Here is a 26,462-nt window from a genome sequence, read left to right as displayed (position 1 = left end):
TCTAGAATTCTCCAAATTTTAATTAAACTGCTATGAGAGCTCTTTTGTTTACCAAACTCAGGATTTAAGAAAAAAACTGCCTAAAGTCCAGGCATGGTGGTTCACACCTATAATCCTAGCACTCTGGGAGGCCGAGGAGGGTGTATTGCTTGAGTTCAGGAGTTCGAGACCAGCCTGTGTAAAAGCGAGACCATATCTCTACTAAAAATAGAAAGCTAGCCTGGCAGTCCCAGCTACTCCGGAGGCTGAGACAAGAGGATCACTTAAGCCAAAGAGTTTGAGGTTGCTGTGAGCTATGATGCCACCGAACTTTATCAAGGGCAACAAAGTGATACTCTGTCTCAAAAAAACAAACAAACAAACAAACAAAAACTGTGTTCTAGCCAAGTTGCACCTTATCTTACATTTTTGTTATTGCAACCACCTGGGAGCTCTGACAAGTAGAAGTAGCAGGTGGATGTGAGGAAAGTGAAGAACAACTAAGTGTAGGCCGTGAGTTTCCTGGATTTTCATTCCTTTACTTTCCATTTTTTACTCCAAAGCAACCTGAGTTGGGCAACTATGTAACAGGAACAGATAGCAAAAACTCTGAGAAATTCCCTATCTTTCTGGCCATAGGTCTGGAAAAAGAAGGACCCTTCACGTTAGAGACTGTAGGGAGAATCCTTGGTTTTATTTTTCTCTTTTTATCTTTCCAAAGCATGCCCAAGGTCTGCCCAGGTCATGTAGCTCAACTGTCACCATGGCAGTGGTCCAGAAACCTTGAACTCTGCGACAAAACTTGTCTCTCTGAAGGAACTAGGAAAAGAGGTCCCTGAGGTGTGAAATGAAAGGGAGGGGTGGATTCCTGGTATTTTTTTCCTATTTTTCTACCAATTTGCTCTGAGGGTAGAACCAATTACATTATATGATGATGGTGGCCACAACTCCAAGAGATTAAACTCTCACTCATTACCAAAGGACAGGTAAAAGTGGCTCCTGGGCAACCAAGAATGTATAGAAAATTCTACAGTGGGGAAAAGAGAATAAGGGATCCCCAAGTTTCATATGAATTGACGCAAGTCCATACTTGCCCCCAAGCAATCTATTTTTAAAGCACAGGAAAAAGATATAGCAAAACTTTTGAGAATTGAACTGACATATAAACCATCACCTTAGGCCCAGGCTAACCTCTGAGTAATACATGCAAGAAGCAGGCACAACATGGCAAAGACTTTGAAAACTGAAGTTATTGGAACTACTGCCCACAGAAAGTGACACAGAACTTTGGATCTAACAATGTTAACTTCCTGCTAAAATAAAAGCAACCAAAAATTTTCAGAGGCTTTAAATAGGACCCAGAGTCTAAAAACTTACTATAGAATGTGTTAAGATACAATCCCAAATTATGAACATCATATTAAGAATTAAGAAAACGTAGGATGGACACAGTGGCTCATGCCTATAATCCCAGCACTCTGGGAGGCCAAGGTGAGTGGATTGCCTGAGCTCACCAGCTCGAGATCAGCTTGAGCAAGAGCGAGACCTTGTCTCCAAAAACTAGCCAGTGCCTGTAGCTCAGTGGTTAGGGCACTGGCCACATAAACTGGGGCTGACGGGTTTGAACCTGGCCTGGGCCTGCCAAACAACAGTGACAACTACAACAAAAAAATAGCCAGGCACTGTGGCAGGTGCCTGTAGTCCCAGATGCTGGGAGGCTGAGGCAAGAGAATCGCTTGATCCCAAGAGTTTGAGGTTGCTGACTCCATGGCATTCTACTGAGGGCAACAAAGAGAAACTGTGTCTCAAAAATTAAATTAAATTAAGTTTAACAAGCCTTCTCCTGGCCAGGTCATGTAGCTCAACTGCTGAAGTTGAGTAAACTGCTGAAGTTGTGAGGAATCTAATGTAACTGCAATTTTAGACCCCTGAAGGTACCCCTATGGCAGACTCTTTTATGCTGGGCTCTTCCTGCACATGTGTCTACAACTGTTTTGAATCCAGGAGTCGCTCTTGCTCAGGCTGATCTCCAGCTGGTGAGCTCAGGCAATCCACACTCCTCAGCAGCAAAGTGAGGGGTGGATTCAAAAGAAGAAATAAATAAAAAAGAATTTAAAAAAGAAATAAAAAGAATTAAGAAAATGTGACCGGTTCTCAAGGAAAAAAGAAATTAATAGATATCAACCCCAAGATGTTGACATTGCCAGACAATTGCCGTAAGGCAGCTATTATGTCTATCTTCCAGAAGGTGAAAGTGAACATTATTGAAATGAATGGTAAGATAGATCTCAGCAAAGAATTATAATTATTTATAACATATAAAAAAGGAAGCTAATGGAAATTTAAAACTGAGAAATATAGCATCTGAAATAAAATATTTAGTAGAGATGACTGAACAAAAACCATCAGTGAACTTGAATTTGAACCAATAGAAATTTTTAATGTGAAGAAAAAAGAAAAATAAAGAATAAAAAGATGAGTATCATCACAAGAACCTTTCAGATAATATCAAAAAGATTGAATTCATGTCAGTGAAATTCCAGGAGAGGAGAAAGAGACTGGTGCAGAAAATCTATTTGAAGATATAATGGCCAAAAACTGCCTAAATTTAGTGAAAGTTATAAATTCATAGATTCAAAAACTTTAATAAACCCCAAATAAGAATAAATTCAAGAAAACGTGCCCTAACTATGAAGTAAAATGGCTTGATCTAATTTTACCAACCTGGGAATTCAAACTCTCTAATGATAAGAGAATATATTTCACAGAATTTGTTATTAAAGAACTTTGGGGCCAGGTGTGGTGACTCATGCCTATAATCCTAGCATTCTAGGAGGCTGAGGCAGGTGGATTGGAGGCATGGGTTGGAGACCAGCCTGAGCCAGAGCAAGATCTGATCTTTAAAAATAGCCGGGCGTTGTGGCCAGTGCCTGTAGTCCCAGCTACTCAAGAGTCTGAGGCAAGAGAATCACTTGAGCCCAAGAGTTTGAGGTTGCTGTGAGTTATGACAGCGCAGCACTCTACCAAGGGTGACAAAGTGAGACTCTGTCTCCAAAAAATAAATAAACAAAAAATAAAGAACTCTGCAAAATCTTTTCTTTTTGCTCAGAAACTCTACCATCTTTATTATTGATAAACTTCAGAATTATAAGAACTAATGGAATTCTTAAATCAAACTTAGAGATAGGTGCAGAGGCTCATGCTTATAATCCCAACACTTTGGGAGACCAAAGCAGGATTGTTTGAGGCTTAGAGTTCCACACCAGCATCGGCAAAATAGCAAAAAAATAAAAGATAAAATAAAAAATCAGCCAGGTGGTGTGTGTCTATCATCCCAACAAGCTGGGACGCTGAGGCAGTAGAGTCACTTGAGCCCAAGAGTTTGAGGCTGAAGTGAGTTATGATGGTGCCACTACACTCCAACCTAGGCAACAGAGTGAGACTGTCTCAAAACTAAATAAACAAGTAAAAGTAAATTAAACTTTGCAAAGATTAGTTTTCAGAAACCCTTTAATTTCTATGGCCTAAAGCAAGCGTCAGCAAACTTTTCGGTAAAGACCCAAATGGTCAATAATTTAGGCTTTGTGAATTCTGCCCTTGTAAAGAACTCCTGCGATCTCCTGCCTAGAAGGTGTAGGTCTGGCTTTGTGGTTGTCAGAACACAGTAGGCAAACAGCAAGGAACTCATCCTTTGGCTTTCACCACAGTACCCTCAGGCTTAGCTATGCCTGTATCAGTGAGTCCAAGGTCAGCATTAATTTCTCTAGAGAGTAAACTTTTTGCCTTTTGTGAAGGAAGGAATATTACAAGTTGTAAATTGTGAAAGAAGAGATTTAAGTGTCTGTCCTCATACTTTCAACCTACTTCGTGCTTTCAGCCCCACCTTCAGGGATAGCTGCTGGCACCAAATCCTGGGCCTTTCCAGAGTTCTTTAGCTTTTTCTCATACACTCACTCCACAGGCATTTAACCTTTTTCTCTGTCTGGTCTCCTAAAATAATTACCTCTAGTCCCTCTGTTTTTCAGCTTCCAAAATTTTGTTGACAATTTTGTCTGCTGTTAATAGGGTTCCCTGGGAAAAGTAAGGTCTGAAAGAACAAAAGTCTTCTCACAGTCTTCTCTCCTGCAAAGTCCTCCCCAGTGGTGACTCAGCTCTTAGGAATTTATAGAAACTTAACTTCCTGGGACCTTGAAACTAATGCTTGCTTCTGCTTTAGTAAAAGCCTGGACCTGCCTTCTCCAGCTCAATTCAAAGTGACCAATGAGAAGGGTACCCATGGACAAGAAACACTTGGCTGGAGATAAAAGGGAAAAGACAGAGCCAGTTGGGGAGCTTGGCGGAGCTTAGTCTGCCATGGGTCTGCAGGCTGAAATAAAGCCCTTCCTCTTTTATGGATATTTGGATGTTTGAGTGTTTCTTTCTCTCCACTGGGCCTCTTTTTCCTGCAACCTGTCATCTCCTGCTTCCTTCATCTGCTCCCTCATTTTCTTTAAGATTGTGGGTTTACCTCTCTTAAAAAATATTTTATGTCCCGTTAAATGTTTAGAAAGGATTAAAGGTAAATGAATATGTCTATAATTTAACTGGAAATGTGAGTCTGTCCAGGATATAGGTAGATATAACTTTGTTTTAAGTTAAGCCCTCAATATACAATCTGAGCTCTTTTTTCTACTCAGGAAACTTTTCTTCTCTTATACCTTGGATTATTAATTACTTCTGTCTCACTTGTTCTCCCCATCTCTACAACAAAAGGCTTTGATTCCTACGTTAGATTCCATTCTTCATCCTGTACATCTATCATCATCTCTTATATCTTTTGGGGGATTTTAGTTTTGTTTTTATGGTCTAAGCACAATTTTCAAGTGTATCCTCAGGCTTCAGGAATCCCATTTTTTTGCAATGTCCATTCTGCAAGAAATTGTTTCTTTGCGATGAATTCTTTCTTAGTTAACATTCCTTTCATTTCTATTTACACCACATTTGGGTATCAGGTCTCTTCCAATCACTTGAATGTGGCCACCTGCTTTTATTTTATTGAAACACTTAAAGCAGATATTTTTCAACATGTGTTTCTGCTTTTTCTCATCAAAGCATTTTCAGTGGCATGCCTTTCCAAATCTTCAGAAATGATAATTCTCTTTTCTTTATGATGCAGAGTGTTTGACAGTAGTCCATGTTGGCCTTGAATGGAAATTTTGTGTTTTCTACTCTGTTCCATTGGTCTGTGTGTCTGTTTTTATGCCAGTACCATGCTACTTTTGTTACATAGCTTTGTAGTATATCTTTAAGTTTGATACTGTGATGCCTCTAGCTTTATTCCTTTTACTTAGTATTGTGTTGGTTATTTGGGACTTTTTGAGATAAGCTCTTACTGTGTTGCCTAGGATAGAGTTCAGTGGCAACATCAAAACTTACTGCAACCTCAAACTCCTAGGTTGTATGCGATCCTCCTGGCTCAAACTCATGAATAGAAGGGACTACAGGCACATGCCACTATGGCCAGCTAATTTTTCCATTTTTTGTAGAGATGGGGTCTAGCTATGTTGCCTACACTGGTGCTAAACTCCTGCCCTCAAGTGATTCTCCTGCTTTGGCCTCCCAAATTTCTAAGATTACAATGTGAGCCACCATGCCTGGCCTCCATACAAATTTTAGGATTTTTTTTTTCCTATTTCTGTGAAGAATGACATTGGCATTTTGATAGGGATTACATTGAATCTATAGATCACTTCGGACATTTTAACAATATTAATTCTTCCAATCCATGAACATGGTATCTATTTTCGTTTTTTGTGTCTTCTTCAATTTCTTTTGTTGGTACTTTATAATTTTTATTGTACAGATCTTTCACTTCTTTGATTAAATTTATTTTAAATTATTTTTGTAGCTATTGTAAATGTGATTACTTCCTTAATTTCTCTTTCAGATTGTTTGCTGTTGGTGTAAAGAAATGCCACAGGTTTTTGTTGATTTCATGTCCTGTAATTCTGCTGAATTAATTTATCCATTCTAACAGTTTTTTGGTGGAATCTTCATATTTTTATAAATATAGGGTTATGTCATCTGCAAACAAGGATAATTTGACTTCTTTTTTTCTTTAAATTTTTATTTTTATTTTTACATATACACGTGTTAATTAGGTTTCCATGTGTTTTTTGCCTTCACAAAATTAAAAAGACTTAAAATATAATAATGATAACAATGTTTAAGGTAAGGATTAGAAACAAAAACCTTGTAAAGAGCAAGCAAACATAAATACATTCAGAAAAGGAATCAGACAATTGCTACATCGAAATATTAAGCAATAATAATAATAATGCAAAGAAAGTAACATTCACTTTGTCAAATAAGATTATGTCTTTTATAGAATGCTTTGACTCTGAGATTCAGTATGGAGTCATCAGTTAATTTCTTATTTTTTTTTAAGTATCAGAAAATAGACAATTAATATTTATAAATAAAAGTAAAAGATAATTTCAAAAGACAGATCATGCTAAATCTTATAGACAATAGAAAAAGAAGAAATACATCAAAATCATTCTACTTGATCTGGGTACACCCGACATTTAAGTTGGAGAAAATATATTATTATAAAGGAGAAATTACAAACATAGGTCACTTATAAATGAGGATACAATATCCTAAACAACATATTAACATGTTGAGTTGAAAATTAATGTTTAAGGAATATACTTGGTCAAAATTAAAACCAATTTATGTGAAGATTAGTCACCATTTTATTTCTTTTCTTGTTCTCTTTTTTTTTCCTTCTTTTCCCTTCCCTCAGCCCTTCCCTCCTTCTCTGTCTTCTCTCCCCTTCCCCCATGCCCCACCATGTCATTGATTGTCATTAATTGTCTTCAAATCAAAGTTGAGTACATAGGATTCATACTTCTCCACTCCTGTGATGCTTCACTAAGAATAATGTGTTCCACCTCCATCCAGGTTAGTACAAATGCTGAAAAATCTCCATTTTTTATGGCTGAATAATATTCCATCGTATACATATACCACAGCTTACCAATCCATTCCTGAGTTGAAGGACTTTAGGTTGTTTCCGCATTTTGGAAATTGTAAATTGGGCTGCGATAAACAGCCTAGTACAGGTGTCTTTATAATAAAAGGGTTTTTTTCCTTCTGAATAGATGCCCAGTAATGGGATTGCAGGATCAAATGGGAGGTCTAGGTTGAGTTCTTTGAGGTTTCTCTATAGTTCCTTCCAAAAAGGTTGTATTAGTTTGCAGTCCCACCAGCAGTGTAAAAGTGTTCCTTTCTCTCCACAACTGCGCCAGCATCTGCAGTTTTGAGATTTTGTAATATAGGCCATTCTCACTGGGGTTAGATGATATCTCAGGGTGGTTTTAATCTGCATTTCTCTAATAATTAGGGATGATGAACATTTTTTCATATGATTGCTGGCCATTCGTCTGTCATCTTTGGAGAAGATTCTATTCATCTCTCTTCCCCATTGATGTATGGGATTGTTGTTTTTTTCCTTATGAATTAATTGAAGTTCTGTATAGATCCTGATTATTAAGTGTTTGATTCAAAATATCCAAATATCCTTTCCCATTGGGTAGATTGTCTATTTGCTTTGGTTGTTGTCTCCTTGGATGTACAAAAACTTTTCAATTTAATTAAATCCCATTTGTTTATTATTGCTGTTGTTGCTATTGCCATGGCAGTATTCCTCATAAAGTCTTCCCCTAGGCCGATATCTTCCAGTGTTTTTCCTATTCTTTCTTTGAGGATTTTTATTGTTTCATGCCTTAAATTTAAGTCCTTTATCCACCTTGAATCAATTTTTGTGAGTGGAGAAAGGTCCGGGTCCAGTTTCAGTCTCTTACATGTGGATATCTAATTCTCCCAGCACCATTTATTGAATAAGGAATCTTACCCCCAGTGGACGCTTTTGTTTGGTTTATTGAAGATTAGGTGGCTGTAAGTTATTGATTTCATTTCCTGGTTTTCTATGTGATTCCAAATGTCTATTTTTGTGCCAGTACCATGCTGTCTTGACCACTATGGCCTTGTAATACAGCCTAAAATCTGATATGGTGATACTCCTGGCTTTGTTTTTATTACTAAGAACTGCTTTAGCTATACGGGGTATTTTCTGATTCCATACAAAACACAGAATCATTTTTTGCAAGTCTTGAAAATAGGATGTTGGTATTTTAATAGAGATGGCATTGAATCCGTAAATTGCTCTGGGAAGTATAGACATTTTAACAATGTTGATTCTTCCCAGCCATGAGCATGGTAAGTTCTTCCATTTGTTAAGATCCTTTGCTATTTCCTTTCTTAAGATTACATAATTTTCTTTATAGAGGTCCTTCACCTCTTTTGTTAGGTATATTCCTAAGTATTTCATTTTCTTTGGGGCTATGGTGAAGGGAGTTGTGTCTTTAATTAACATCTCATCTTGGCTGTTGTTGGCATATACAAAAGCAACTGATGTGTGGACATTCATTTTATATCCTGAAACATTACTGTATTTTTTAATGACTTCCAAGAGTCTTGTGGTTGAGTCTTTAGGGTTCTCTAAGTATAAGATCATATCATCAGCAAAGGGAGAGTTTTATCTCCTCTGCTCTAATTTGGATGCCCTTTATTTTCTTGTTTTGCCTAATTGTATTGGCTAGAACTTCCAGCACTATGTTGAATAGTAATGGTGACAGAAGACAACCTTGTCTGGTTCCAGTTCTTAGAGGAAAAGCTTTCAGTTTGACTCCATTCAGTGAAATATTAGCTGTGGGTTTGTCATAAATAGCTTCGTTCAGTTTCAGAAATGCGCCACCTATGCCTATACTCCTCAGTGTTCTAATTAGAAAAGGATACTAGATTTTACTGAATGCTTTTTCTGTATCTATTGAGGATCATATAGTTTTTAGTTTTACTTCTGTCAATATGGTGAATAATGTTTATAGACTTGCATATATTAAACCAGCCTTGCCATCCATATTTCAGGCAAATGGTAATCAGAAAAAAGCAGGTGTTGCAATTTTATTTGCAGATACAGTAGGCTTTAAACCATCAAAAGTAAGGAAGGACAAGAATGGTCACTTCATATTTGTTAAGGGTAATACTCAATATGATGAGATCTCAATTATTAATATCTATGCACCCAACCAGAATGCACCTCAATTTATAAGAGAAACTCTAACAGACATGAGCAACTTGATTTCCTCCAGCTCCATAATCGTCGGAGATTTCAACACTCCCTTGGCAGTGTTGGATCGATCCTCCAGAAAGAAGCTGAGCAAAGAAATCTTAGATTTAAAACTAACCATCCAATATTTAGATTTAGCAGACATCTACAGAACATTTCATCCCAACAAAACTGAATACACATACTTCTCATCAGCCCACGGAACTTACTCCAAAATTGACCACATTTTAGGTCACAAGTCTAACCTCAGTAAATTTAAAGGAATAGAAATTATTCCATGCATCTTCTCGGACCATCATGGAATAAAACTTGAATTGAGTAACAACAGGAATCTGCATACCCATACAAAAACATGGAAGTTAAATAACCTTATGCTGAATGATAGCTGGGTCAGAGATGAGATTAAGAAAGAAATCGCCAATTTTTTGGCACAAAACGACAATGAAGACACAAACTATCAGAACCTCTGGGACACTGCAAAGGCAGTTCTAAGAGGGAAATTTATAGCACTGCAAGCCTTCCTCAAGAGAACGGAAAGAGAGGAAGTTAACAACTTAATGGGACATCTCACGCAACTGGAAAAGGAAGAACATTCCAACCCCAAACCCAGTAGAAGAAAAGAAATAACCAAAATTAGAGCAGAATTAAATGAAATTGAAAACAAAAGGATAATACAACAGATCAATAAATCAAAAAGCTGGTTTTTTGAAAAGGTCAATAAAATAGATAAACCTCTGGCTAACCTAATCAGGAAAAAAAGAGTAAAATCTCTAATATCATCAATCAGAAACAACAAAGACGAAATAACCACAGACTCATCAGAAATCCAAAAAATCCTTAATGAATATTACAAGAAACTTTATTCTCAGAAATATGAAAATCTGAAGGAAATAGACCGATACTTGGAAGCGCGCCACCTTCCAAGACTTAACCAGAATCAAGTGGAAATGTTGAATAGACCCATATCAAGTTCAGAAATAGCATCAACTATACAAAACCTCCCTAAAAAGAAAAGCCCGGGACCAGATGGTTTCACGTCAGAATTCTACCAAACCTTTAAAGAGGAATTAGTACCTATATTACTCAACCTGTTCCAAAATGTAGAAAAAGAAGGAAGACTACCCAACACGTTCTATGAAGCAAACATCACCCTGATCCCCAAACCAGGAAAAGACCCAACAAGAAAAGAAAATTATAGACCAATATCACTAATGAATATAGATGCAAAAATATTCAACAAGATCCTAACAAACAGAATCCAGCAACACATCAAACAAATTATACATCATGACCAAGTTGGTTTTATCCCAGGGTCTCAAGGCTGGTTCAATATACGTAAATCTATAAATGTAATTCAGCACATAAACAAATTAAAAAACAAAGACCATATGATTCTCTCAATTGATGCAGAAAAAGCTTTCGATAATATCCAGCATCCCTTCATGATCAGAACACTCAAGAAAATTGGTCTAGAAGGGACTTTTCTTACACTGATAGAGGCTATCTACAGCAAACCCACAGCCAATATCATATTGAATGGAGTTAAATTGGAATCATTTCCACTCAGATCAGGAACCAGACAAGGCTGCCCATTGTCTCCATTGCTTTTCAACATTGTAATGGAAGTTTTAGCCACTGCAATTAGGGAAGAAAAGGCGATCAAGGGAATCCATATAGGGTCAGAAGAGATCAAACTCTCGCTCTTCGCAGATGATACGATTGTGTATCTGGAAAACACTAGGGACTCTACTACAAAACTCCTAGAAGTGATCAAGGAATACAGCAGTGTCTCAGGTTACAAAATCAACATTCATAAATCGGTAGCCTTTATATACACCAACAACAGTCAAATTGAAAAAGCAGTTAAGGACTCTATCCCATTCACAGTAGTGCCAAAGAAGATGAAATATTTGGGAATTTACCTAACAAAAGACGTGAAAGATCTCTATAAAGAGAACTATGAAACTCTAAGAAAAGAAATAGCTGAAAATGTTAACAAATGGAAATACATACCATGCTCATGGCTTGGAAGAATCAACATTATCAAAATGTCCATACTACCCAAAGCAATATATAATTTCAATGCACTCCCTATTAAAGCTCCACTGTCATATTTTAAAGATCTTGAAAAAACATCACTTCGTTTTATATGGAATCAGAAAAAACCTCGAATAGCCAAGACATTACTCAGAAACAAAAACAAAACAGGAGGAATCACACTACCAGACCTCAGACTTTACTACAAATCGATAGTGATCAAAACAGCATGGTATTGGCACAAAAACAGAGAAGTAGATATCTGGAACAGAATAGAGAACCAAGAGATGAATCCAGCTACTTACCGCTATTTGATTTTTGACAAGCCAATTAAAAACATTCAGTGGGGAAAAGATTCCCTATTTAACAAATGGTGCTGGGTGAACTGGCTGGCAACCTGCAGAAGACTGAAATTGGACCCACACCTTTCACCATTAACTAAGATAGACTCTCATTGGATTAAAGATTTAAACTTAAAACATGAAACTATAAAAATACTAGAAGAGAATGCAGGGAAAACCCTTGAAGAAATTGGTCTGGGTGAGTATTTCATGAGGAGAACCCCCCGGGCAATTGAAGCAGCTTCAAAAATACACTACTGGGACTTGATCAAACTAAAAAGCTTCTGCACAGCTAAGAACACAGTAAGCAGAGCAAGCAGACAGCCCTCAGAATGGGAGAAGATATTTGCAGGGTATATCTCTGACAAAGGTTTAATAACCAGAATCCACAGAGAACTCAAACGCATCAGCAAGAAAAAAACAAGGGATCCCATCGCAGGCTGGGCAAGGGATTTGAAGAGAAACTTCTCTGAAGAAGATAGGCGCAAGGCCTTCAGACACATGAAAAAATGCTCATCATCTTTAATCATCAGAGAAATGCAAATCAAAACTACTTTGAGATATCATCTAACTCCAATGAGACTAGCCTATATCACAAAATCTCAAGACCAGAGATGTTGGCGTGGATGCGGAGAAAAGGGAACACTTCTGCACTGCTGGTGGGAATGCAAATTAATACATTCCTTTTGGAAAGATATATGGAGAACACTCAGAGATCTAAAAATAGATCTGCCATTCAATCCTGTAATTCCTCTGCTGGGCATATACCCAGAAGACCAAAAATCACAACATAACAAAGATATTTGTACCAGAATGTTTATTGCAGCCCAATTCATAATAGCTAAGTCATGGAAAAAGCCCAAGTGCCCATCGATCCACGAATGGATTAATAAATTGTGGTATATGTATACCATGGAATACTATGCAGCCTTAAAGAAAGATGGAGACTTTACCTCTTTCATGTTTACATGGATGGAGCTGGAACATATTCTTCTTAGTAAAGTATCCCAAGAATGGAAGAAAAAGTACCCAATGTACACAGCCCTACTATGAAACTAATTTGGGACTCTCACATGAAAGCTATAACCCAGCTACAACTTAACAATAGGGGAAAGTGGGAAGGGGGGGTGGGTAGAGGGAGGGGGATCGGTGGGATCACACCTGTGGTGCATCTTACAGGGGTATTTGCGAAACTTGGTAAATGTAGAATGTAAATGTTTTGGCACAGTAACTGAGATAACGCCAGAAAGGCTATGTTAACCACTGTGATAAAAATGTTATGAAGTGAGTGTATGATGCCCCATAATCATATCATTGTATACAGTTATGATTTAATAAAAAAATTAAAAAAAAAATCAAATAAAACAGAGGCGGAGCAAGATGGCAGCCGAGTAAAAAAAAAAAAAAATGTGTCAAATGGTTTATGAAGCGAGTGTATGATGCCCCATGATCATATCAATGTATACAGTTATGATTTAATAAAAAATAAATAAATAAACAAACCAGCCTTGCATCCATGGGATGAAACCTACTTGATCATGATGTATGACTTTTTTGATGATAAGCTGTAATCTGTTGGCTAAGATTTTGTTGAGAATTTTTGCATCTATATTCATTAGTGAAGTTGGTCTGAAAATTTTTTTACTTGGGTCTTTTCCTGGTTTTGGTATCAGAGTGATGTTTGCTTCATATAACATGTTGGGGAAGATTCCTTCCTTCTCAATTTTTTGGAATAATTTCTGCAATATAGGAATAAGCTCTTCTTTGAAGGTTTGATAAAATTCTGGTGTGAAGCCATCCAGACCAGGGCATTTTTTTGTTGGATGATTTTTTATTGTTTCTTTGATCTCAGTGCTTGAAATTGGTCTGTTCAGGATATTTATTTCATCTGGAGTAAGTCTAGGGAGAGGGTGTGATTCCAAATATTGATCCATTTCCTTCACATTGTTGAATTTCTGGGCATAAAGTTTCTGGTAGTATTCAGAGATAATCTCTTGTATCTCTGTGGGATCAGTTGTTATTTCCCCTTTGTCATTTCTGATTGAGGTTACTAGAGATTTTACTTTTTTATTTCTAGTTAGTCTAGCCAAAGGTTTATCTATTTTATTTATTTTTTCAAAAAACCAATTCCTTGTTTCATTAATTTTCTGAATGACTCTTTTGTTTTCAATTTCACTAATCTCTGATTTAATTTTGGATATTTCTTTCCTTCTGCTGGGTTTAGGCTTAGATTGTTCTTCTTTTTCCAATTCCATCAGATGGCTTGTGAGTTTGTTGATGTGCTCTCTTTCTGTTTTTCGAATGTAGGCTTCTAAAGACATAAATGTTTCCTCTCAGGACTGCTTTTGCTGTATCCCATAGGTTTTGGTAACTTGTGTCTTCATTGTTGTTATACTCAAGGAAGTTAATGATTTCCTTTTTTATTTCTTCCTGCACCCAACTGTCATTCAGCATAAGGTTGTTTAATTTCCATGTCTTTGTGTGAGGTTGAGCATTTTTGTTGGAGTTGAGTTCCACTTTTAGTGCCTTGTGGTCTGAGAAGATGCAAGGTAGAATTTCAATTCCTTTGATTCTGTTGAGGTTTGTTTTGTGTCCTAGGATATGATCAATTTTGAAGAATGTTCCATGGGATGATGAGAAGAATGTATATTCTTTGTCTTTGGGATGGAGTATTCTATGTATGTCTATCAAGCACAGTTGTTCTAGGGTCTCATTTAAATATTTGTGAAGCTTGGTAAATGTAGAGTGTAAATGTTTTGGCACAGTAACTGAGATAACACCAGAAAGGCTATGTTAACCACTGTGATAAAAATGTGTCAAATGGTTTGTGAAGCGAGTGTATGATGCCCCATGATCATATCAATGTATACAGTTATGATTTAATAAAATAAAATAAAAAAAACATAAAAAAATAAATCTCTAACATCTTTGTTTAATTTCTGTTTAGAGGATCTTTCCAGCTCTGAGAGAGGGGTATTAAAGTCCCCTGTTACTATGGTGTTATAGGATATCATATTGCTCAAACTAAGCAAAGTCTGTTTCAAAAATCTGGAAGCATTTAAATTGGGTGCATAAATATTTAGAATTGAAATGTCTTCTTGTATTTTTCCCTTGACCAATATGAAGTGACCATTATTGTCTTTTTTGACTTTAGTTGCTTTAAATCCACATGTATCTGAAAATAAGATTGCAACCCCTCTTTTCTTCTGAATTGCATTTGCCTGAAAAATTGACTTCCAACCTTTAACTCTGAGTTTTAATTTGTCTTTTGATGTGAGGTGTGTTTCCTGCAAACAGCAAATAGATGGCTTCTGTTTTTTAATCCAATCTGCCAATCTATGCCTCTTCAGTGGGGAATTCAAGCAATTGACGTTTATTGAGATAATTGATAAGTGTGGTAGCATTCTATTAATCTTATTTTGTGAAAGTCCATTGCTTAGTTTTGTCTTTTGCATCATTGTGGAAACTAAATTCTGTCCTTTAATTTCCGGGTGTTTACTTTGCTGAAGGTCCATTGTGATGGTCAGTGTGTAGAACAGGTTGAAATATTTCCTGTAAGGCTGGTCTTGTTGTGGCAAATTTTCTCAATGTTTGCATATCAATAAAAGATTTTATTTCTCCATCAATTTTAAAGCTTAGCTTAGTGGGATATAAAATTCTGGGCTGGAAGTTGTTCTGTTTAAGTAGATTAAAGACAGATGACCATTGTCTTCTGGCCTGAAAAGTTTCATTGGAGAAGCCTGTGGTGACCCTGATGGGTTTACCTCTGTAGGTCGGTTGGTGCTTGTTCCTAGCAGCTTGCAAAATCTTTACTTTGTCTTGACTTTAGATAGATTCGTCACAATGTGCCTTGGAGAAGTTCTATTTGAACTGAGGTGACCAGGAGATGGATATCCCTCTGAAAGGAGTATGTCAGAATCTTTGGTGATTTAGGAAAATTTTCATTTATAATATTCTCTAGAATGGCTTCCATTCCTCTTGGGCATTCTTCTTCCCCTTCTGGGATACCTATAACTCATATGTTTGAATGCTTTATAGAGTCCCATAATTCTGTCAGTGAACCTTCTGCTTTCTCTCTCTTCTTTTCTGCCTCTTTAACTATCTGAGTTATCTCAAGAGCTTTATCCTCTACCTCTGAGATTCTTTCTTCTGCATGATCTATTCTGTTGTTGATACTTTCTATTGCATCCTTAAGTTCCCTAATTGACTGCTTCAGTTCCCTCAGTTCTGCTATATCCCTTTTATATTCTTCATATCTTTCATCTCTTATTTGATTATGTTTTTGAATTTCCTTTTATCTACTTTCTCAGCAATTTCCTTCTTTGTTTTTTGATTGTTTTCCACTTTCTCAGCAATTTCCTTTGTTGTTTTCATCATCTGTATTTTAAATTCTCCTCTGTCATTTCTAACACTTCTTTATAGGAGGAGTCCTCTGCTGTAGCTACCTCAAGATCCCTAGAAGAGGTTACTCTGAACTGGTATTTCATGTTACCAGGATTTTTCTGCTGATTCTTCTTCATGAGTGCTTTTTTGTATCTGCTTCCTTACCCTAATTATTCTTTCACTTCTTCTTGCTCTTTAAAGTTTTAATGAGTTCTTTTGGTAGGGGACCAGAAGGATGAGACAATTGAAGAGCAAGAAGGGAAACAAGATTTTACAAAGAAAGAAAAAAGAAAAAGAAGAGGGGCTGAGTAAAAGGAAATATTGACAAAAAAAAGGAAAGGCACTGAAAGAAAGAAACAAGAGTAATATAGGTGTATAGTAGGGTACTATGACCCAACCTTGAAGACCCAACCTCTGGGGGTGCTGGGCTGGGTGATTTCCTTGAGGTCAACAGCTCTTTGCCAGCCAGATAAAACACAGTACCCCACCACCACCAGATAGAGAAGAAAGCCAAAAATACTATAAACCAAACCAAAACAAATAAGCAAGAACTCTTATGGGGTAACATTGGAGGAAAAAAAATAATAATAATAGGGGAAGAAACACTGGCAAAAAATGAAATTCTAATTATTAAAGAAGGTAAAAATGAAATATTGTATTTAAACAAGGATAGTGGGGGGAAAAAAACAACAAGAAAAAATACCAAGGAAAATGTGGAAATTAAGAAAAAAACCAAACAAACAAAAAAAGAAAAACCAAAAAATACCCCCAAACTGAGGAACCAAATAGTGTATATATCTTGCTGAATAATGTCTGGGCAACAGGTGATCTTCTGAGGTATAAGATGTTAATCACAATGTTGATACACCTGTACAAGATGAAGACTGGAGGCCTCTGCTGATCTCTCAGACCCTGCAGACTTGGGAGCCCCAAAATGTCCTCAGCCCACTTAAAAGACACTCCAAACTATGAACCTTGGCCAAGCAGAAGCCTTCCAAGGAAAGCACCTATCCCTAGGATCTCTTCCAGTGTGGCTGCCTGCCCATCCAGTGCACCAAGTCCAGACTCCCACTATGCCCCTGAGGGCCAAGGCTGTTAATCTGCCATACTTGGAACTCCACACTTCCTCAGTGTCTCAGTACCCTACTTTGAGCAGCTGAGTCACTAGACTGCTCGCCCAAGGTCTCCCAGCTGATCTCCGCACTGCAACACACAGGGGCAGCTCTCCCACAGCAGCTGTGCTGGCAGCCCACAGCTGAATGATATTAGCTCCCTTATGGCTCAGCGTCTCAGACAGAGGACCCAGACAACATCCAAAGTCTTCTGCACACACTGGCCCAAGATCTCCCAAGGCCGTTCAATTGAGTGCCCAAGTCCAAGAAAACCAAAACAGCCCACAGGTGAGGCTTTTCCTGCTTGCAGTCTCACTGTTGCTATGGGTACAACTGCAGGCAGCCTTCACCGAACAAGGCTACCACTTGCCAGATTTTCCACCACTTCTGTCCTCCTCGTGGGGTCCAGAAGTCTCTCACGGGCTTCCTGTGTCACCAAAGGGAAGCCTCTGGGCAAAACCCACCGGCCAGAGATGCCTGGAGTCTTCTCTTGCCATTCTCACTGCGCCCGGCTGCACAGAAGCTGTTACTGAGACGCCATCTTTTTTTCTCTCTCCCCCACCCCGGATAATTTGACTTCTTTTACAATTTGAATGCTCTTTATTTCTTTCTCTTGCCTACTTGCTTTGCCTAGGACTTCTAGTATTATGTTGAATAAAAGTGGTAAAAATGCTCATCCTTGTCTTAGAAGAAAGATTTTTCAATTTTTCTCTATTCAGTATGACCTTAACTATGGGTTTGTCATACATGCCCTTATTGTTTTGAGTTATATGCCTTCTCTCCTCTGTTTGTTGAGAGTTTTTATCACGAAGGAATGTTGAATTTTATCAAATACCTTTTCAGCACCTATTGAAATGATCATATAGTTTTTGTTCTTGATTATGCTAATATGATGTATCATGATTATCTATTTGTGTGTGTTGAACCATCCCTGCTTCCCTGGAATGATATGATCATAATGAATGATATTTTTAATGAATTTATTGAATTACGTTGGCTTATATTTTGTTGAAGATTCTTGATATCTATCTTCATCAGGGATATGTAGTTTTCCTGTTATGTAATTTTTTTTCTGTTGTTGTTGCCTGTAGTTTTTATTGTGTCCTTGTCCTGTTTTGGTATCAGAGTAATACTAGCCTCCTAAAATGAATTAGGAAGAATTCCCTCCTCCTTCAACTTTTTAAAACAGCTCAAGTAGAATTGATGTTAGTTCCTTAAATGTTTGGAAGAATTCAACAGTGATGCTATCAGGTCCTGAGGTTTTCAATTGATGGGAAATTTTCATTACTGTTTCAATCTCATTACTGGTTATTGGCCTATTTAGGTTTTCTGTTTCTTCATGGTTTAATGTTCATAAGTTTTATGACTCCAGGAATTTATCTATTTCTTCTAGTTTTCCAATTTTTTGCCATATAATTGTTCATAATAGTTTCTAATGATCCTTTGTATCTCTGTGGTATTGGTTGGAATGTCCCCTTTTTCATCTCTGATTTTATTTATTTGAGTTTTCTCAGTCTAGTTAAAGGTTTGTCAATTTTATCTTTTTAAAAAAATCCAATTTTTTTGTTTTGTTGATCTTTTGTATTTTTTCTCTCAATTTTACCTGTTTCTGCCCTGATCTTTACTATTTCTTTCCTTTCTACTAATTTGGGGGTTTGGTTTGTTCTTACTTTTCTAGTTCCTTGAGGTACATTGTTAGGTTATTTATTTGAAGTCTTTCTACTTTTTTGATATAGGAATTTTTGACATAGATTTCTCTCTTAGAACTAACTACTAACCCCATTTTCTTATTTTAAAATCAGATTTGATTTTTTTCCTATTGAGTTGTTAAAGCTCTTTATATATTCTAACTATTAATCCCTTATCAGATGGGTATATTGCAAATATTTTCTCCTACTTTGTGGATTGTCTCTTCCCGTTGTTGACCATTTTCTTTACTGTGCAGAAGATTTTTAGCTTGATGTGGTTCCATTTGTCCAATTTTGCTTTTATTGCCTCTTCTTTGAGGGTATTACTCAAGAAAATCTTGCCCAGATCAGTGTCCTGAAGTGTTTTCCAAATTCTCCTTCATGTTTAAAAAATAGCTTTCTGGGTACAGTATTCTTGGTTGCCTATTTTTTTCTCTAGCACTTTGAATATAGCCTCTGTTGTAGTCCATTTTCTTTTACTATGAAGGAATACCTGAAAATGGGCAATTTATAATGAAAAGAGGTTTATTTGACCCATGGTTGTGCAGATTGTATAAGAAGTATGGCACCAGCATCTGTTTCTGGTGAGGGCCTCAGGAAGCTTCCAATCATGGCAAAAGGTGAAGAGGAGTAGGCATCACATTGCCAGAAGAAGGAAGAAAGAGAGAGGAGAGGAATGTACTAGGCTCTTTTTAATCATCAGTTCTTGTGGGAAATAATAGAGTGAGAACTCACTCATTACCATGAAAACAGCAACAAGCCATTTATGAAGGATCTTCCTCCAAGAACAAAACACCTCCTATAAGGTTCTACCTCCAACATTGGGGATCAGATTTCAACATGTGTCTGGGTGGAGCCAAACCAACCCTACCCAAACCATGGCAGCATTTCATTCTCTCTTGGCCTGCAGGGTTTCTACTGAGAAATACACTGAAGGCCAAATTGAGGCTCCATTGAATGTGATATGTTTCTAGTCTCTTGCTGCTTTAAGAAATCTATCATTATCTTGGTATTTTTGTTAATTTGATTATGATGTACCTAGATTTCTTCTTTGGGTTGAATTTGATTAGTGATATCTAAGCTTCCTATACCTGGATGGTGTTGTCTTTTTCCTGACTTGGGGAATTTTCAACAATTAATTCCTTAAAGTGTGGTTTCTAGGCATTTTTCAGCCTCATTCCTTTCAGGAATTTGTATGTGGAGCTTAGTTCACTTGATGGTGTCCCATAGCTCTCAAGGGCCTTCCTCACTCTGTCAGAGAAAGCTTTATGGATGAAGTGACATTTAGGCTGAGACCTAAAGAGTGAGTTAATCAGGGGAAAAGCATTCTAGATGGAGGGAACAATGTGTACAGAGGTATTGTAGTGGGAAAGAGCTTGTGCTATGAAGAACTGAAACAGGCAGTACAGAATGGTGGTAAAGAGCCTAGGTTCCAAAGTAAAACTGGGTTTACCCATGAATGGATTATGGTATATGAATACTGTGGAATACTATTCAGCCATAAAAAGATAGAGACTTCACATCTTTTGTACTTAGCTCTCGTGAGCTAAACCTTTCTATTAGGCCAGACTTTGTTTCGTTCTCTCTTTTGTCCCTTCAGTTATTTATGTGTGATTGTCTCTTTTTGGTAAGCATTAATTCAGAGTTCAGAACTCATAAAAATGTTCTTCTCCTTCTCCTACTCAAGCATAGTATCTGGTGTAAGGGAAAGTTTACTCTTCTTCCTTGGATACAGCTGCTCTATGAGCTACCATTTTTTGACTCCAATTAAGCTCTCTCATCCAGCTTGTCTGTAATCCATCCTTGTCTGTCAGTTTCTGTCCTGGAATCCACTTTGGATGGACAAACTACTACCAGACGTGGGAGGCACCAACCTCTGTTACTGTTCTTATCTCAGTGACCCTGTAGTCCCTCGGTCTTGCTAACCTTTCAGTACTCTGCAGTCATCCAGGAACTTTTGAATCTGTGAATTCTAGACATAGATCATTGGGAACCCAGAATCACTCCCAGAATTGGGAGTGCTACTCAGATGCTTGCTTTTGCAGATGCTGTGCTGTCACCCACTCTCCCCTCCCCCACTCTCATATTACACAGAGCTGAGACTTGTACCCTGACACCAAGATCAAAGGATTTCTTGTCACCCATCTCCCTATCTGAATATTTCTATTGCATCATTCCACCTCCATACTCCCACTCTCAATGAAAAACACTTCTTTTATTCACCTTCTCTGAAAGGAGTTTCCTGTCATATGTTCCTTTTCTAGGTGGGAATTGTATTGGCAGAATGGCTGCAGAGGAATATGAGTACATTTTGAAAATATGATGTGGGTTAAGATGTCCATGAAAAAATGCACATTGATCTGTTGTCAAAATATTATCTCCATTTAAATTATTCACTTATTACCTATTTCCATCAGAAAGTACAAACTCGGGTGGCGCCTGTGGCTCAGTGAGTAGGGCGCCAGCCCCATGTACCGAGGGTGGTGGGTTCAGACCCAGCCCCGGCCAAACTGCAACAAAAAAATAGCCGGGCGTTGTGGCGGGCGCCTGTAGTCCCAGCTACTCGGGAGGCTGAGGCAAGAGAATCGCTTAAGCCCAGGAGTTGGAGGTTGCTGTGAGCCGTGTGATGCCACGGCACTCTACCAAGGGTGGTACAGTGAGACTCTGTCTCTACAAAAAAAAAAAGAAAGTACAAACTCCAAGAGACTCCCTTGTCTATCCCTTGTCTATTTTCTTTATTGCTGGTTTTATCTCCATCACGTAGCATAGGGTCTGTTATCCAATAAATATTGTGGAAAGAATGAAGGAAGAAGATGAGAAAACCAATGAACAATGAGTGGTTTATCTGTTGGCACTGCAATCCATTGCACGGTTTTGAGCAGAGGATTGAAACAATCAGATTTGCAGGTTATTAAATGTCTCTAAGCTATCACAGTACCATAAGTAGTAGTCTGTATTATCCACCATACCCCCAAATAACACCTATTAAATTAGCTCTGAAGTACACATGATGCAGTGAAAGAATTCCAGGCTGTAAATATTCAAATCCATGGACAGCCTCCTGAGAAGAACAGAGATTATACACCTAAAACTGCCTCCCCCTGCCTCTCTATCCTCTCTTTTTATCCCTTCTTTCTCCCTAACACTGGGGCCCATTAGCCAACTGAAGTAGCTAGACATTATAACCCTTTCAGAGAATCTCATCTGAGATCTGGATACCCAGCCCACTCTGCTGTTATATTTTCATTTCACGCTTAATTTGTCTATAACATTACAAATTTCATACTCCTACATTTCCACTGTTATAAAGAATACTATTTTGGGATTTCTATTCTGCAAGGGAAATTAGGATTTCCACGTAAAATAGAAGAGAAAAATTGTTGATCATACCTAAAATATCTGGGGTTTGATCCAAGCTTGAAGTTTTAAGTCCTCAGAGTCTGGGAGGAGCCATTTGTTTCTGAGTGTACTCAAGTGCTACTTTAGATTTACGCCTTGGGTCTCTTCATGTTGGGGATGACCTGGTTGACTTTTCTTTTGGTAAAACAGAAGGAACCTGAGACAGGACACGCCATTTGGGAATTTTCTCCTGAAAATGACTCTCTTTTGTTCCTTACCCTTAATAGCATTTCTGACAAAAGGGCAGAGTGCACAAGCCTCCTTGCTAAGGAATCCTGTGGGCCTAGGGTGTGAAATAAAGAGAGCTAAAGGGCTTTGTAGTTAGTGCTTTCCTCCAGAGCAGAACAGAGGGGTGTGTCAGGAAGGGACTAGGGAAGCAAAAGAGCCCCAAGTGCATTTTCATAAAGATTAGGGACATTTACTTCTGGTATTTATAAATACTTCTAGTAAGTTTGTGACTATTATTGTGGAATCTTGCCACCAGGGAACCAATGTTTTAAGCAAGAAAAATAGGCAAAATTATCAGACAGGGTCAGGTAGGAGAAGAACTGGCCCAGATCATATTTTGACATTGTCATAATTCTATTTCTAACTTTAAAAACCAAAAAGTAGTTAATAAATTTGTTTCACTTTCTGAAGGACAAGGAATAAATTGGGAAAGTGCATCCCTATTTGAGACATATCTAGGCAGGAACTCAGCCTAGGACGATGTTGGTGGACAGTTGGAAAAGAGGGCAGGAGGCCAAACCCTCAGCATGTGGAACTCAAGATTAACTTGTTTCATGGTTATCTTAGAAAAGACTCAGGCTTCCATCTCAACCCATAGTCAATGGCTTAATGAAAGAAAAGTGGAAGTCTTTATGTTGTGGGGTAGGGACAGCTATTTACCCAGAAATCTCTTGAGGGTGAAAAGGTACCATTGAGAACCTGGGGCTCCTCTCTACCTCCAGAACCTTCCCTCTGGTCTCTGATGTGTCTCTGGTATTTCATCCTGTGCCAGTCTTCTCATTTCTATCTTCTCTTTTTCAGCATGGCCAATATTCCTCTTCCTTCTTTCCTCCATAGCAGACCTAGCCCCATGGAGGTCAGAATGCCTTTATGTGCTGTTCTTTCTCATTGTTGCCATCCCATTGAGCTGTCTGCAACCTCAATCTCAATAGTCTAACCTAACCACTGTTGAATTCCACAAAGACTAGGTGGCTGGCACAAAATAGATGGACAGTAAATGTTGAATGTGTTAAATAAACTATGAGCAAACATATGCTAAAACAATTTAAAAAGAAAAATATTAGTAATTAAATTATGGATAATTTTTCTCTTTTCAAATTTTACTATAGTGGAATTGTTACTTGTATAATAATAATCTTTTCTTTAAATATTTTATATTTTTAAATAAAATATATAAGTACATACTTAGATAATTTTATATAACAGTTCCTAAGCATATACTTACCTATCACTGTAACACAAAACTATTTTTATATAAAAATTCAGAAAAAACTTTTCTTCACCCATTTTCTTTTCATCCCCAAAGTATACAAAGTATTTTATTTTATTTTATTTTTAATTTCAGATTAATGCGAGGTTACAATTAGGTTACAATGTTTGCATAGGTAGAGTCCCTGTTGTCACCATTTCTCTCTATACCAGCCTAACTCCCACTAGAATGTAAACCTATTCACCATGATAACATGTGTTACCCATACCCACCCCAGAATATAAGCTTCATGAAAGCAGGAGCTGTTTTTTGTTCACCATTGTATCCCTAGCCCCAGGAATAATATCTGATAAATTGTAGTCACTCTAATATTGCTGAATAAATGAATAAACCATCTTTGTTGAAGGTTGGGAATACTAAAGCAATCAAGTGGAGGCAATGATAATAAATATATCACACAGATTCTCTTATGGCAGTAATAATAGCTAACATTTAGTAAGCATTTAAGTAAACAAGCCAGGCACTATGCTAAGCACTTGGCATGTGAAAATACCACGATGAAGACCCTGTTGTTTAACTTCATTTGCTAAAATCCTTGGAGGACACTGAAGTTTAAAGTGGTTGGTATTGTTATTAAGTATTTACATGTGATATCTTTTTTCCTTTAGCTAAGCCCTGGCCCATCTTTGTTAGTTACAGAGTGAGGAGTTTGCTCGCCCAGGCCGCTTCCGCCCCTCTCTGCGGTCTGTCCCCGGGCCTGGTCGGGGTGGGGCTAAGATGACCACTGCCCAGTGGCCCCGCCTCTTTCCTCCTGTATTTTTCTCAGTTGTGCCCCAGTCCCAGAATGCTCCTGCATGCACTGTGGTGGTGAGCCGGGGCCTGGGTCAGCCTGCCCTTTTCGGAGGGAGTGAGAGGAGAAAGAGAGGCTCAAAAAAAGGCATTCCTGTGAGGATGGTGTGGTGGCTCCATTCTCCCAGTGCCTGGCTGAGTTTCGGATGTGGTTAAGAACCAACTGGTTGGTTGAGGTTCAAAGTAGACAAGATGGATGTGATGCTGCCATCTGTTGAATCTTCAAGTCCAGAGGGTTCAGCAACATCAGATGACCATGAATTTGATCCATCAGCTGACATGCTCGTTCATGATTTTGATGATGAACGAACATTAGAAGAGGAAGAAATGATGGAAAGAGAAACAAATTTCAGTTCTGAAACAGAGGATCTTGCAAGGGAAGGTGACATGCCAATTCATGAATTGCTCAGCCTTTATGGTTATAACAATGCTGTTCGACTGCCTGAAGAAGATGATGAAGAGGAAGAAGGTGATGAGGATGCTGAGAATGACGACAATAGTGGTTGTAGTGAGGATGCTGAGAATGACGACAATAGTGGTTGTAGTGGGGAAAATAAAGAAGAGAATATAAAGGATTCATCAGGACAGGAGGATGAAACTCAGTCTTCCAATGATGATCCATCACAGTCTGTTGCTTCTCAAGATGCCCAAGAAATAATCCATTCCCATCAATGTAAATATTTTGATACAAATAGTGAAATAGAAGAAGAATCTGAAGAAGATGAAGATTATATTCCATCAGAAGGCTGGAAAAAGGAGATTATGGTTGGCTCCATGTTTCAAGCAGAGAGTCCAGTGAGCACTTGTTAATACAAAGAGAATGAAAAAGTATGTGAAAATGATGATCAGCTCCTGTGGGACCCGGAATTCTTACCTGAAGATAAAGTGATTGTGTTTCTTAAGGATGCTTCTAGAAAAACAGCTGATGAGAAAGGTGTGGATGCAATTCCTGAGGGATCTCATATAAAAGACAACCAACAGGCTTTGTATGAGTTGGTGAAATGCAATTTTGACACAGAAGAAGCATTGAGAAGATTAAGATTTAATGTAAAAGCGGCTAGAGAGGAATTATCCTTTTGGACAGAGAAGGAGTGTAGGAATTTTGAGCAAGGGCTGAAGGCCTATGGAAAGGATTTTCATTTGATTCAGGCTAATAAAGCCCGAACAAGGTCAGTTGGTGAATGTGTAGCGTTCTATTACATGTGGAAAAAAATCTGAACGTTATCTAGCCGCGGCCCCTCTTCTCCCCCCACCACCTCCAACACCAGCAACAGCCAGTCGGAGAAGGCAGACGGCGCCCTCGGCAGCAGTAACCAGAATGGTGAACCATCTAATGGATCAGGCGAAATACAGAACAAAGAAGAAGTGAAAGTTGAAGGGTTACATGTCAACGGACCAACAGTGGGAAGTAAGAAACCACTCCACGCAGATACGGACCCTAATGGCTATGAAGCAGACGACCTTCCCACTGACCCCAAACTTGTCCACTTGACTGCAAGAAATGAGAATGATTTTGATGAGAGAGGCGAGAGACCTGCCAAAAGGCAAAGGGTAAACAGCAGTGGGAAAGAAAGCCCGGGTTCCTCTGAATTTTTCCAAGAAGCAGTCTCACATGGAAAATTGGAAGAACTTGAAAACACAGATGACTGAATTTCAGATCTTCATTTTCCTGTCTCTGGAGTAAATTCTGGTGTGACTAAAATTTTCAGGGTTGATGGGTTACCTTAAAAAGTTGATTTCCTTCAAGTAGTTTGTTAAAATTTGAAAACTGAATTGGGTCTGACTTTAATAACATTTCTTAATTCTGCCTTTTGCAGATATTTTATTTTAGAATTGTCAGATACCCTCTTAAGGATAAAAAATAGTAAGTTGGAATGAACTAGAGATCTATATCTATACCTTCTTATTTGACGTATTAATCATAAAATTCCACTGCAAGGTAATTTTTGCTTAAATTGATGAAGGAATGGAAAAAATCAAGTCCAAATTTCTACTTAGCACCATTTTTTTTGAGTTTTGTGAAATGTTTGTCTTTGTAACAGACATTTTTCTCTCCATACAAAT

At 37.9% G+C, this 26,462-nt stretch overlaps 1 protein-coding gene and 1 pseudogene across 1 annotated transcript in view; both read left to right on the top strand.

Annotated features, from left to right (window-relative positions):
- The window catches only part of PHF24 (PHD finger protein 24), a 114,070-nt gene that overhangs the window by 13,755 nt on the left and 73,853 nt on the right, over positions 1-26,462 (top strand). The gene's annotated exons all lie outside the window — the stretch shown is intronic.
- Positions 24,574-26,048, top strand: LOC128570572 (mesoderm induction early response protein 1-like; annotated as a pseudogene).

Source organism: Nycticebus coucang, chromosome 2 (assembly GCF_027406575.1).
Source record: "Nycticebus coucang isolate mNycCou1 chromosome 2, mNycCou1.pri, whole genome shotgun sequence".
Classification (NCBI taxonomy): domain Eukaryota; kingdom Metazoa; phylum Chordata; class Mammalia; order Primates; family Lorisidae; genus Nycticebus; species Nycticebus coucang.
This window is presented reverse-complemented; position numbering and strand designations above follow the sequence as displayed.